The sequence below is a fragment of the Macrobrachium rosenbergii genome, chromosome 54, assembly GCF_040412425.1.
Source record: "Macrobrachium rosenbergii isolate ZJJX-2024 chromosome 54, ASM4041242v1, whole genome shotgun sequence".
In the NCBI taxonomy this organism is placed as follows: Eukaryota; Metazoa; Arthropoda; class Malacostraca; order Decapoda; family Palaemonidae; genus Macrobrachium; species Macrobrachium rosenbergii.
The window spans coordinates 47,497,042-47,510,923 of NC_089794.1; the positions used below are offsets into that span (position 1 = coordinate 47,497,042).

At 37.0% G+C, this 13,882-nt stretch overlaps 1 protein-coding gene across 30 annotated transcripts in view; it reads left to right on the forward strand.

Annotated features, from left to right (window-relative positions):
• Nucleotides 1-13,882, forward strand: part of LOC136835064 (collagen alpha-5(IV) chain-like) — a 130,390-nt gene that overhangs the window by 35,775 nt on the left and 80,733 nt on the right. For 7 of the 30 annotated variants that reach the window (XM_067098205.1, XM_067098216.1, XM_067098194.1 and 4 more), the window contains exon 1: nucleotides 13,603-13,740. The exons of 22 other annotated variants lie outside the window; for them this stretch is intronic. The gene's annotated coding sequence lies outside the window, so the exon portion shown is untranslated. Of the gene's footprint in view, nucleotides 1-13,585; nucleotides 13,741-13,882 lie in introns of those variants that run through there. One more of the 30 variants, XM_067098185.1, reaches the window with a different exon arrangement.

Below are 13,882 nucleotides of genomic sequence, written 5' to 3' on the forward strand. Positions count from 1 at the left end.
ACATAAAGGAAGTTTATCCACTATTTTAGTAAGGTATCTTTCCCTTTTATCTTACGGCATTCATTTAGTGGAAGAATCGTACTAAAACATATTTATTCTTTGAGACTTCAATAGATTCGCGATATGAAAATAGCACAGACAACTTTTCACATATCTAATAAAATATCTGTCCCATAAATCCCATAAGATAAGCAATTATATTTCAGGCAAGCCTAGCAGTTCTTACATTTGGTATTTTGGGAATTGTGAACTCGAAAGTCAGTCAGTTTGATCGGATCTCTCATCTCACCCACCTCGGATCTGAACTCTCTGTCCCTCGGTTGATGTTATTTGATAATCATCATGGCGTTATCTTATTATTTTTCATGCTTTTTTATTGTATTTTCTCCTCACAGGGAATGCCACTTATAATATGTCTTGCTTGGCACACTGTCGACGGTATTTCAAACCTCAACTGCATAACTCTCGGCCTGTTATTTTCATCCGTTAATTTCGGCGTCTTACTATTTAACTTTCCAAATCCTTTAACTTTCTCCTTTTTGCGGTGTCAGTTTTTTAACAAATTCTTCGGCCAAGATAACGAGGGAATAAAAATACACCTCAGTGGTTTAATTAAGCAATTTCATAATAATAATAATAATAATAATAATAATAATAATAATAATAATAATAATCTCATATTTTATCAGCCCGCCTCAGTGTCCCTAACGCAAAAAAAAACAGTTTTACTTCAATCGGAAAGGGGCCCATTTTTCAAACACGTATAGCTATAAATTATACTATTTTCACCGTACTGTAATGGTGATTAAACTGGACACAGCCACAATGAGTAAGATTAAATTCTACAACCATGATCAAAGAACTATTTAAAAAAAAAAAAGAAAGTGAGAGATAAAAATAGCCAAATACTTTGATTAAGAGAAGGACAAGTACACATGAAAAATTGAATAGTTTACATACATGCTTGAGAGAGAGAGAGAGAGAGTAACCAAAAACATTTACACAAACATACCTGCAAAAATATATATATATATATATATATATATATATATATATATATATATATATATATATATATATATATATATATATATTGTGTGTATATGTTGTAGAGATGAAACTGGGAAAGTTGAGCAATACACAGATCACTGGGGAGACAGACAAAGGGCCACCAGGATAATAGACTGAAGCATATGCAGAAAGAGAGAGGACGGGAAACAGAGAAACAAGCAGATAGACACAGACAGTAACAACAGCGGCAGGCCCGCCTGAACCGCTGCCAAGCAGAGAGTAGGTTAGCGCACTCTGCGGCGGACACCTCCCGGAGTTATTTCAAGATTGCCCCTCTTGGGCTGCCGAAAAGCGTCTGCTTTTGGTGTCCCTTTGACTTAACCCTTGTGCCGCGCCTGTGATTTGGGAATGCCAGTCCTTTCGGTAAAAAGGGTGTACGGCTGAATTGCCCACACCCGGGTTCAAAGAAAAAAATAAATCACAAGATACTGTGGTGGTTGTTTTTCAACAGACGTCATGTAATAAATTCCCAAACGGTGTGGAGTCACGTTCAGTCTTTGGAGATTAGTCTACTTTGAGGCGTAGAGAAAAGTTACAATCAAAATTACTACTACTACTACTACTACTACTACAACCCCTATAATAATAATAATAATAATAATAATAATAATAATAATAATAATAATAATAATAATAATAATAATAATGTCAGTAATGATAGGTCCTGAAAGGGGTCTGCTCTAACTAGAATCAGATTTGGTACAAAAATAAAAAGTATTGCAACCAACACACTATAAAATCTTGCGGACAACAGCCTGTACAAGTATTGTCTTACATCTTATATTAAGTGCAATGAGCCAACTCACGACAACCAATGGCGGTTGATGTATTTCCTATTGCAACTGGATTTTTCGTTTTATTCTGAGTCGTAGCAATATGGCACAACATCAAAGGTTGTTACTATTATACCTCCAAGGTTACCATCATTTCTAACTATTAGTACTTTCTCCTAAGTGGCACTTGTCATCATAGGCCCATGAAAGTGCACTAAGAACCTTTGTAGAATTACAATTGTGACCTATGTCAAATGTTTGCATATTGTTGTGAATAACACTTTTCATAAATGGCATCAGAGTGAATTATTTATTCTTTCCATACTTATCCTGAATATTCAGGTCAAGCAACCGCTTGATACAAAATGATAATATATTTCTAGTAGTGTACAAGTAAGAAAATTTCCTATACTAAGGTCTACGATAGGCAGACAATCTGTCGATCTCTCTCTCTCTCTCTCTCTCTCTCTCTCTCTCTCTCTCTCTCTCTCTCTCTCTCAGTATTTTGTTTGTGAATGGCTTGTGCATCATCTGGAGTGTTATGATCTCTCTTGATCGTAACGTCATTTTGCTAGGGGGTTTTAAGCGAAGCATGTTATGATCCGTTGGTCCTAGAGAACGTTACGACTAATGCAGCGTTATAATGCACTCCTATGCAACGCATTTACGTTTCCTTTCTCTCTTCCATCATATCTATCTATATAAGGTTGCTTTGTTGATGATAAAGCTGGCAAGCAATGTCACTTACCGGAACATTAACCTTATGCGAGTAAATGATCGAAGGCATCAGAGATGAGGTTCTGTGCGTTCGCCCGTTTCCAGTTAACAGCCAGTTGACTTTTCCCGCCTGTGTGACGTCATAAGTAAGACTCAAGATCATCGGAACTACTTTCCTTGTTTTGAGGGTGTTTTCGACGATCATTAATAATGATATATCTATTCATTTGTTCGTAAATTTCTGAAACAATTATTAAATATTACGTGCCAGTAATCTTGCTTAAATTGTAAATTCAAACTATAGTTTTCTCTCTGACTTCTTCCTAGAGATCTAAAATGATTTTTTAAAAATGTTTCGAGCATCTTTCTTGAAATGGATTTTTCTAGCCATTCTTTTATACAGTACCATCACTATGATTAATAATGACATTATAATGAAAAAAAACTCATTTCCATCGATACAACAAAAGAATGTCAGTGGCGAAAGAAAACTACTGGAGGAGTATTGCAGTATATTTCTGAGTGAGCCTGTAACCACGAAATTACTAAAAAAAAAAAAAAAAAAAAATCAACAAAAAGAAATTATTTTATAACTTTAGAAAACTCGAGATTGGAGACTCATTAGTTATCTGGTTGCTGGAGAAAGTTGAATACCTTGAGCATTTCCGAGGTTTTAGTTTTCTGTAAAAGAAAACTATTGAGATGGCTATTGGTCCGTCCGTCCGCACTTTTCCTGTCCACCCTCAGATCTTAAAAACTACTGAGGCTAGAGGGCTGAAAATTGGTATGTTGATCATCCACCCTCCAGTCATCAAACATATCAAATTGCAGCCCTCTAGCCTCAGTAGTTTTTATTTTATTTAAGGTTAAAGTTAGTCATGATCGTGAGTCTGGCACAGCGATAGGTGCCAGCAACACAGGCCACCATCAGTCCTTGGCTGAAAGTTTCATGGGCCGCGGCTGAGAGTTTCATACAGCATTATACGCTGTACAGAAAACTCGATTGAGCCGAAGAAACTTCGGCGCATTTTTTACATGTTTGTTGTTACTGATGATGATAACGACTATGATTCCCAAATTTTAGTCCTTGGTTCCCTAAAGCACAGAGAACCTTTCCACGAGATTCCGTAAAACTCTTTGCTTTGGCTTGCAAGTCTTTTAACAGCGTCACTGGAGGTAGGCTAATGACGATTACGGTGATGATAGCGAATTACCAATTTCTCTGATAACAATAATCTTATAGACTACTGATCAATAATTATTATAACAAATGTAATAAAAAAACTTACTCGTATGCCGACTAGTGTATTAGGATCAGTGGAAGCATTTTTAGTGCATTACAGAGGAGGTTACAACACTGCAGTCTCTCTCTCTCTCTCTCTCTCTCTCTCTCTCTCTCTCTCTCTCTCTCTCTAGTTCCAACTGTTTATCCATCTCAGCATATAAGTGTTTCAGCAAACATAAACACAATTCGAAGGACACGCGTCCTCCATTTGGTAATTTGCGACGACACTGTAGAGAATGAATAAAATTCTTCGGCAAGAACTGAGGTTAATTTATTAGTAATTCCTCCGACAGAGAGATTCATTCCAGACCTGACCTTTCAAAACAATTCCACACCCGTGACGTCACTAACAGGGCAGGTGTGAGCTCTTCAGTCGTCTTAATTAAGCCTAGATCTCCACTGATCTGCAAGAATTGATCTGCGAGTCACGGTCTAAATGACTTGATCAGAGCGGGGAAAACATAAGTGACAAGTTACATATGTATGATCTGATGAAAAGCCAGTAGGCTATTCTTAATACAGGATTTTACGAGCCAGTCGAAGCGCAGAGATACTAATCTTTTATATATAATCTTCGAAATAATACGGAAAAGCTAGATTTTTATGTCATTCATTTTTTTTATGCATTGAATAAAGTGAATGTAATACGCATTAGAATGAAGCCCTTACTATTGCACACTTGGATGAATACTGGAAAGACAGGATATGTTTTTATTGCGTATTTTTTTAAACGATGTGGGGACATTAAAGGTCAACCCATTAATAATTTTTTGATAATCAAAACGCAAATATTGGCCGATAGTTCATGATTAGTTGAGTAATGTGAATAAAAGTATAGGACTGGCAACCTCATCCCAAAAGATTTGCAGAAAACCTGAGGGCTAACAACTCCCGGACCCATCTCTTCAAAGGGAAAATGGATACACACACACACACATATACATATATATATATATATATATATATATATATATATGTATATATATATATATATATATATATATATATATATATATATATATATATATATATATATATATATATATATATATATATATATATATATATATATATATATATATATATATATATATATATATATATATATATATATATATATATGAAGGCTGTGTCTGTTGTGAGTGCCAGATCTGTCTCATATGACATTATCAGAAGTATACTTTTAAAATGTCATGATAAAAAGTAAGAATCTTAAAGAGCAACTGACAATGAAAATCTATTAAAACGAACCAAGAAATCCAAAACTCGAAATAAAAATAGAATTACTTAGAAGAATAATACTTTAAAGAAAAGAAGCACTAAAAAACAAGTCAATATAAACAAGACGCTACAAGGACCCTGAACTCGTTCCTGAGGAAGCTTTTTCTTGGAAATGAGACCCCGTATCTGAATGGCTGTCTGTTTGTCTGTCTGTCTGCCCTTAGGGTCGGGTCTTCCTTCATTAGGAGTCGGCGCCCAGAGGAGGAACCAGTTACGCTTTGGCGCTCCCGGCGAATCACCTGTTAGGAGGGAACATTCTTCAAGTTTTTGGGTTGAATAGTTCAAAGCATAGTTATTGGTATACATTGGGGGTAATCATAAAGATGGTAATTATCATCATTTCCTGTGAAAAAAATATTCGTAATAATAATCAAATACTTTATTCTTAAATACTCGTGGAACATTTTTTACCCAAAAAGATGAGTTTCATAAATGCTGGCCTCACAAGGGCTTCGAAAATGTCCATGGTTACTCTTGTGTTCTTAAATCGCATTGGTTTCTGGGGGTTTCATAAATTCAGTTTTTTTGGGGGGAGGGGGGCGCCTGAATTCCACAAAAGCTCCGAGTTTCAGAAGGTTAAATAAACCTCCTTCGGTTTCTCAGCTATGAATCTCTGCCCACTCCTATTCGGAAGAAAACAGGAACCTCTGGAAAAGCAGACTTAATAGTCTGACTATGGTCCTAGGCGCTATGACTACTGATAGAAGACGGGGTGAATTTTCTTTTCGTTTAACTGAAAGGAAGAACTGGATGGGAGAGTGGACTGAGATAAAAGCAGAAACTATATTGGAGCCTCTGAATTTGTCCAAATTGTGGGGTCCCAGTTTAAATACATTGGCAAGGTATATGTTTATTGAAGAAAGGGCAATTCTACATTGAGTGCAAACAAAAAATTTCACTGAAGTTAAGGGAGACAGGATACTGGAAGCACAACTAAAATAGGGAAAAGCGCTGATGTTGCGCCGTCAACAACATAGGTCTATGAGATAAAAGATGGAAAAATAAGTTGATAAAGATCAGTGAGTTTCGGAAAGATAAGAAAGAAACGCCATGTTGGAGCACCTTAGCATTTATGTATAGTGAATTGTAATCTACTTCTGTAAACAATACCGTATATCCCAGTATTACCCCCAAATCCCGACTCTATTTGGTCACAAATTCTTACCCACGGGAAACGAACGTATTACGAAAAACGCAGCTAAATTTGTTTGCTTATATAAACACATGCCACTTAAATGCAATCTGAAGGATAAACAAACGTATTCTTCAGCAACGTCGGGTGCATCTCTGGTCTCCTGATCTCAGCCTTAATGAACCAGACACGTTCAATTCACGTGATGAAAGACCGAGCCCTGCCACCTCGCAATGAGCAGCCAAGACGTCCATCTTTAAAGCATAATAAATATGGGTGGCTATTTCAGGACGAAAGATACATATTTCATACAGGTTCTTAATTTTCACCAAGGGAAATGTTAATTAGGATTCTCACGTTCCGAGACGTGCGAGTTATTTCATTTTCTTCAAGATAAAAGACCATACGAACATGCCAGAATTCCTAGTCTCCTCTGTGATAACTAATGAACGTCACCTGTGAGATAAAAACAGGTGGATGGCTGAGACTGGGGGACCTAACAGGAAGCCAGAATCTAGGGCAAAGAAAAAATGAGGTAACAACACTTATGTTAATGAATATTCTCGTGCATATATTAATTTTTAGTGAAGTTTTAGATTATTAAATATATATATATATATTATATATATATATATATATATATATATATATATATATATACATACATACATAAATACATATATATACATACATATAATATATATATACATATATAAATATATATATATATATATATATATATATATATATATATATATATATATATATATATATATATATATATGTATAGAGAGAGAGAGAGAGAGAGAGAGAGAGAGAGAGAGAGAGAGAGAGAGAGAGAAAGTCAATCGGAAAGACAGAACAGAGAACAGAGGAGAACGGAAACAAAGAATACGAAATTCTCTCTCTCTCTGTTTAAAGCAATCTTCGTTTAACAGTTTACCCACTCGTACATCTGAGTCAGCGCGAAATTCATGCGACCTATTTCTAATCGTGAGCTGTCTCTCTCTCTCTCTCATACACACACACAAACACTGTTTCATCTCCTGGCCACCAGCACCAGCAAACAGGGCAGGTTGCTCGCCTGGTCTCGACTTTTTAATGATGTGTTTTGTCGTTGATGTTTGAGTGCGACGTCTCGCCAAGACTTCAGCCATTTAATGATGAAGGAGAAGGATGTGTCATTCTTAATGATGCTGGAATCGCTCGTAAACAGATACTCATCTCTCTCTCTCTCTCTCTCTCTCTCTCTCTCTCTCTCTCTCTCTCTCTCTCTCTCTCTTACATTTCTTTTTAGTTTTCTGCAAAAGAAAACTATTGTGCCGGCTTCGTCTGTCCGCCCACACTTTATTCTGTCCGCACTTTTTCTGTCCGCCCTCAGATCTTAAAAAGTATTAAGGCTAGAGGGCTGCAAACTGGAATGTTGATCATCCACCCTCCAATCATCAAACTTACCAAATGGCAGACCTCTAGCATCAGTAATTTTGATCTTCTTTAAGGTTAAATTTAGCCATAATTGTGCTTCTGGTAGTGATATAGGATAGGCCACCACCGTGCTGTGGTTAAAGTTACACGGGCCGCGCGGCTCATACAGCATTATACCGAGACCACCGGAAGATAGATCGGTTTTCGGTGGCCTTGATTATACGGTGTAGCGACTGTACAGAAAACTCGATTGCGCCGAAGAATCTTCGGCGCATTTTATACTTGTTTTATATATCACTTGGTGCTGCAAATGATTCGCCTGTATATATATGTGTGTGTATGTGCGTGGTTGCATATATATTTTATATATATATATGTATATATGTGTGTGTTTGTATGCATGTAAATTTAAGTGTGAATGTGTGTTTGCAGGATTAAGTAAAACCCATAGGGCACGAAACTGAATTTTTTTTTTTTTTTTTTTTTTTTCGACGGGACCATCTCCCTTCCTCCTCAGAATACAACTGGGTTGTATTCTGAGGAGGAAGAGAGATGTCCCTTTGAAAACTAAATGCATTTCATTATAGTGTTCTGCGGGTTTTACTCAGCCTCAGATACACGGAAATTTGCATTTTATAGTATATACAGAATATATATATATATATATATATATATATATATATATATATATATATATATAAATTTACATATATCTATATATATATATATATATATATATATATATATATATATATATATATATTTATATATATATACAGTATATATATATTTGTATATATTTATATTATAATATATATATATATATATATATATATATATATATATATATATATATATATATATATATATATATATACGATTTTTCCTCTTTTGTTGGAAAGAAGGTCACTGACACCATGCGCTTCTCTACTTTGACCGCGACCCACCACAATCGAATATAACCAATGAGTATCTAATTCACTGCCTAAGGCAACAATGGCACAGTAGGTTTTTCAGGAAACGGGTCTCAAAAGTGTTTCCCCCGCTTGTGATCTACAGTAGCCATAATCCTTCAGTCTTGACTGGGGCCTGATTTCGCACTTACTTAGTGTCGCTTCTGGCTCTGCAATTCATGATCAGCGTAGGTCATGTGGTCAGTCCTTATACGTGCTACTAAAGCTTTAGCTCAAACTTACTGGGTTGTGAGTTTCTGCTGGGCAATTCTTTTCAAGTTCTCGACGTAGGTTGGCCTTATGTTGTGGACCATTTCGTTAAACTGGCTGGGATGCAGTCATATATGATACCCATTATTTACACCAAAATATATATATATATATATATATATATATATATATATATATATATATATATATATATATATATATATATATATATATATATATATATATATATATATATATATATATATACATATATATATGTGTGTGTGTGCGTGTGTGTGTGTGTAAAGTATAATAAAACCGATAACTAGAGTTATGCTGTGATCAAACAAACAAATGTTCACTAAAGTGAGATGGAATTCCCTTGGGAACCAAAGCAACAAAACCGGAACAGTGGTAGATGGCGCTGGAGTCGAGATAATGTGACTGAGAAGAGAGAGAGAGAGAGAGAGAGAGAGAGAGAGAGAGAGAGAGAGAGAGAGAATGTTAATGTTTGAGGTAGGGGAATTCTCAAGGTCGCCTACCCAAAACACCACCCCTTGCCCACCCACCCACCCACTCACAAGCCAGCCCATGCTAGCGCCGTCTTTAAGAGCTGGTATATACCAAAGTTACGACATAAGCTAATAACTACGTGACAAGTTTACTAATGTTACAACAACAATGTTCCTTTATGGTAATGCCCTAATAAAAGGCCGACTGGTCCTCCCACTTGAACAGGCGTCTTCTTGTAACATGACTTGTGACTTACCCCAATATTTTTTTCAGCTCTATCTCTGTGCCCCTTAGAGGTGGTGGTTCCAGGGGGTGATAGACTTCCTGTTCTCAGGCAAGCAGTTTGGTTACGAACTACCGCAGACGATCAACTACCAGGGGCATAAATCAGTGGGAACTAACGGATTGTGCCCTTAGCACTATTTCTTGCTTGAGGTGTCATATGTATATGTATATATATGTATATATATATATGTGTGTGTGTCTGTGTTCGTGTGTGGGGAGTGTGTGTTTATATATGTATGTGTGTGTGTGTGGAGGGGTGCGTACTTGCGTATATATATCCACATATATATAGGTATATGTGTGTGTATCTGTCTTCTACTGTGATCTAGCAATGCACCATGAAGATAAAAAGGCCTATAACGTGTATATAATATTTTTGGGGCCTTTTTATCTTCATATATATATATATATGCGTGTTGTGTGTTCTACTAAAAACAGGAAAAGAAGTTACCTCCCAGTAAAAGTGCAAAAAAATGGCGCGTTTTTCCCCCTCCCAAATGAAATGAACGAGGGGTAATGTGAAGGAAATGACAGGGAGTGTTCCCATTCACTCTGACGGAAGGATTAATTGAGCAAAATGAAGTGGAAATGAGACGACGCGGCCACCACCATCCATCCCGATCGCCTTCCTCGCTGACGCTCAGCGCGATTGCAGTTCCACCCGTCGAAGGATGGAACATTGTAGGATTCGTCGTGTAGGATTTATGCTGCAAGATTTCTCGTAAAAGAACAATACGCGTCCCATTGACAGTAGCTATACCTTCTAAGATTTACAATTTAGGATTTATCCCGGAAGATTGATATTTTAAACAGTACAGCAGGATTATAATTCAATCTTATAGAGCAACATGGTTTTCCTGGTTTAGTCTAACAAAACTAAAATTATAAATGGAATATTAAATGTGGCAGGGCAATAACACCGTCAAAAACGACTGTGACATAAAAGAAGGATGAGAGTGCGAGTACCGACCATAAGGACGTTACGTACCATCACGGGACTTGAAACCAGATCATTTATAAAGTGACCAATGGTGATACCGGACGATTGCAAGAATTCATGACCCGTAGACATTCGTTGTTACACACACAAAAAATGAACATATCTATAGCGGATAAATGTAGCGTTTGATTAGGTATAACAGTCATGTAGGGTTTTCCATGTATAAATGGTTTTATTTTCAAATAAATCATTTGATAAATAAACACACACAAACAGGAGAATAAACATGTTTAAGAAATCCACCTACAGTTTCAGAGCGCCATGCTGCCTCTTCACCTTGGGGCACTCTAGAGGCAGCATCTCTCGGAAATGGTATGTGGATGTCTTTTATATATATTTGTTCTCCAATTTGTGGCTTTTTTAAGTTTCAAAGTTCGATACTGATGTTATCATCACTAAATTAATCATTGTCATAAAGCGTAATTCATTCGTTATTTCTGAAACTTTTCCCCTTTTTGAAAGAATGAAGTTGATAACTAATTGTTCTTTAATAACATTTGAGCTCCTCATTTCTACTCTTGGTTATATGCTGGTCCCCTGGTATAGTAGTTAGTGTCGTGGCATGCCACTTAGATGAAAAATCGCTGGCTCTGTATCATGATCAGTTACTGTTGCTGTGTGGGGTCTGCGGTGGGATGTTGAAACCAACATTCTTTGGAAGCTTGAATTTCAAGTCAATGGCCTCTGTGTGGTTGTTCCATGCGAATAGGTTTCATCTATTGAAATAATAATAATGTATTGAATACCTTTAAGTGTTGCTTAAAACGACAACCCGTATTCACTAGGTCCACTTAGCTTGCAATACTTCAAGGAAAGATACATCCCACCGAAATAAAAATTAATGAAAAAATTGTAATATTATTCTGTTAGAGTTTATTAAAAATCATTCACCATTTAGTCTACCACCTCAACAGTAATATAAAGCACTGGATCATATTCATTTTCACCATGATCCTAAGAATGTGTTGATGAAGCAATGGCTCAATTCATTTTCATCACGCCTTAAGACTGTTGGTTATCATCTTGTTCATTTTACAGTGCATTGATGCGACCGTGATCTTGTTTCGCTGGTGTTGAATCTTCTGCCTGACGATGAGAATCTTGCTATGCACGAGACTCTCTTCTGAGAGAGAGAGAGAGAGAGAGAGAGAGAGAGAGAGAGAGAGAGAGAGAGAGTTTTGATTAATAATCCTGCTCGCTGAGGCGTTATTGACGCAATATAATCTATTATAGTTTTTTTTCTGGCCTCTTCTTTCTTCATATCTATCTGGCTACGACCCACAACAAATGACTGATCATCAGATACATAATTAGTCGCTCTATTTCCCCAAAAGAGGTGGGGGGCGCCATATACTGATTCTCAGTAGCCTATATGCCTGGGATATTCTTTTTACCCAATTTTTATTTTATAAAAATAAAATCTGGCAGAAAGGAGAAATCAATCTACGTGAAAAAAAGACTTCCTTTTGGGATGATTAAAAAAAGTGAGCTATCTCTTACATCGTTATGGCGACCACAGTTCATAAGGAGGACGACGCTTCTCACATTCTCCCACTAAATAGATGACGCCGTGCAACACGATCTCATAAAACGCGCGGTAACAAGATATATCGAACGCCATCTTACTTCGGGTATTGTGACGTGCAGTCAAACGCTGCGTGCTATGTACTCAATTAACCCCCTTTTGTTGCAATAACACAATCAGTTCTGTTATTCAAAGATAGGTTATCTTCGTAATGAACCACTTCCTGTCATTACCTAAAGGATGGTCGAGGTCGAGCGCGATAAAACTACTGGATAATTTGGTCGATGTGTCAACCCACCTCCTGCCACGTTTCCCCAATTCTGCGATCCTCGGAGGCCGTTAGCGTGTAACGGCTAACAATAGGAATGAGTATTAGTTAGAGACCTTTGCATCTCTCTTGCCAATTACAGCAACAATGGGGCAGGAGAGCTGGTCACCGCCGACTGCTACTGTCCTCGTAAACAACTCCTACAATCTCCTCCATTCCTTCTTCCTTGTTTTTCATTTCATTTTCCGTTTTTCTCTATGTTCCAGGTTTCTCGCCAAGTCTTCTTGTTTTTGTTATGTTTTTCCCGTCCTATTAAACCTAAAACAGGGCCAGTTCTAGAGTTTTCTTCTCCTTCTTCTTCAGTTTAAAATCTCAAAAGACCTGTAAGAAAAACGAAAGGTGACAGTTTTCGCCATCATAGCAACACAGTTCTGTGATAAATCCCAGTAACGACTTGGGTGTCGGTAGCGGTGGGTTGACTGGAGGGAGTGGTTCGTTGTGTATCACTCTGGAATTTTATTTTTGTTTGTTACTGTATGTATATAGTATATATATATATATATATATATATATATATATATATATATATATATATATATATATATATATATATATATATATATATATATATGTATATATGTGTCGAAAATGACGGCAGTATTTAAGTAATTTTGCAATTGCTTTCAGCATTATCTTTCTCTATTTCTTTTAAAGATTTTGAGATGGCTGACCTCAGAGTTCATTACACAGATATCGGTGTTACACACAAAAAGATAATTCACGAATACACACTGTGTCAGATATGTATATGACAGATCTTCAGCAGTGCCTCTACATACACCGCGATTCCAATTCAATTGATTAATACCAATTGCTTTCAAGGGCTAGTCTGCATTCAAACCAATTTAATGCGATCCATCCTTCCAGTCACGCTTTGTAATACTCGATGCATGAAATGCTTTAAAGAGAACATGACGCCCCTTCTCGGGCCAATGAGTAGATCCGCGCAAGTTTACGAGTCAAAACACGAGGGTCCCGAACACCCGTCGGTGAGTTCAGACACCAAAAAACGAATTGGAATAGTACGTACACTTCTATAAATAGGAGTTTTTTTGAGGGGGGAGGGCCCCGGGTCGGTGCATTCGGAGAAGACAGACCGGGCCTCAGACACACATACAAACACACATACGAGGCAGCCCACATCGTAGTGAGCCGTAGCCCGGCTTGGAGGGTTGTGAACGTAGCTCCCTCAAACAAGATCGTTTCTTCCACAGACTGAAACAGAACAGTATCATAGCACGGGTCTGTCACGGACGTTCTCTCTCTCTCTCTCTCTCTCTCTCTCTCTCTCTCTCTCTCTTCTTTCATTTATATCTGTACACTTGTATCTAAAGTTTGTGTGTGTGAGAATTCCGTAGGATTAAAATTGCTAGCAATGATGAAC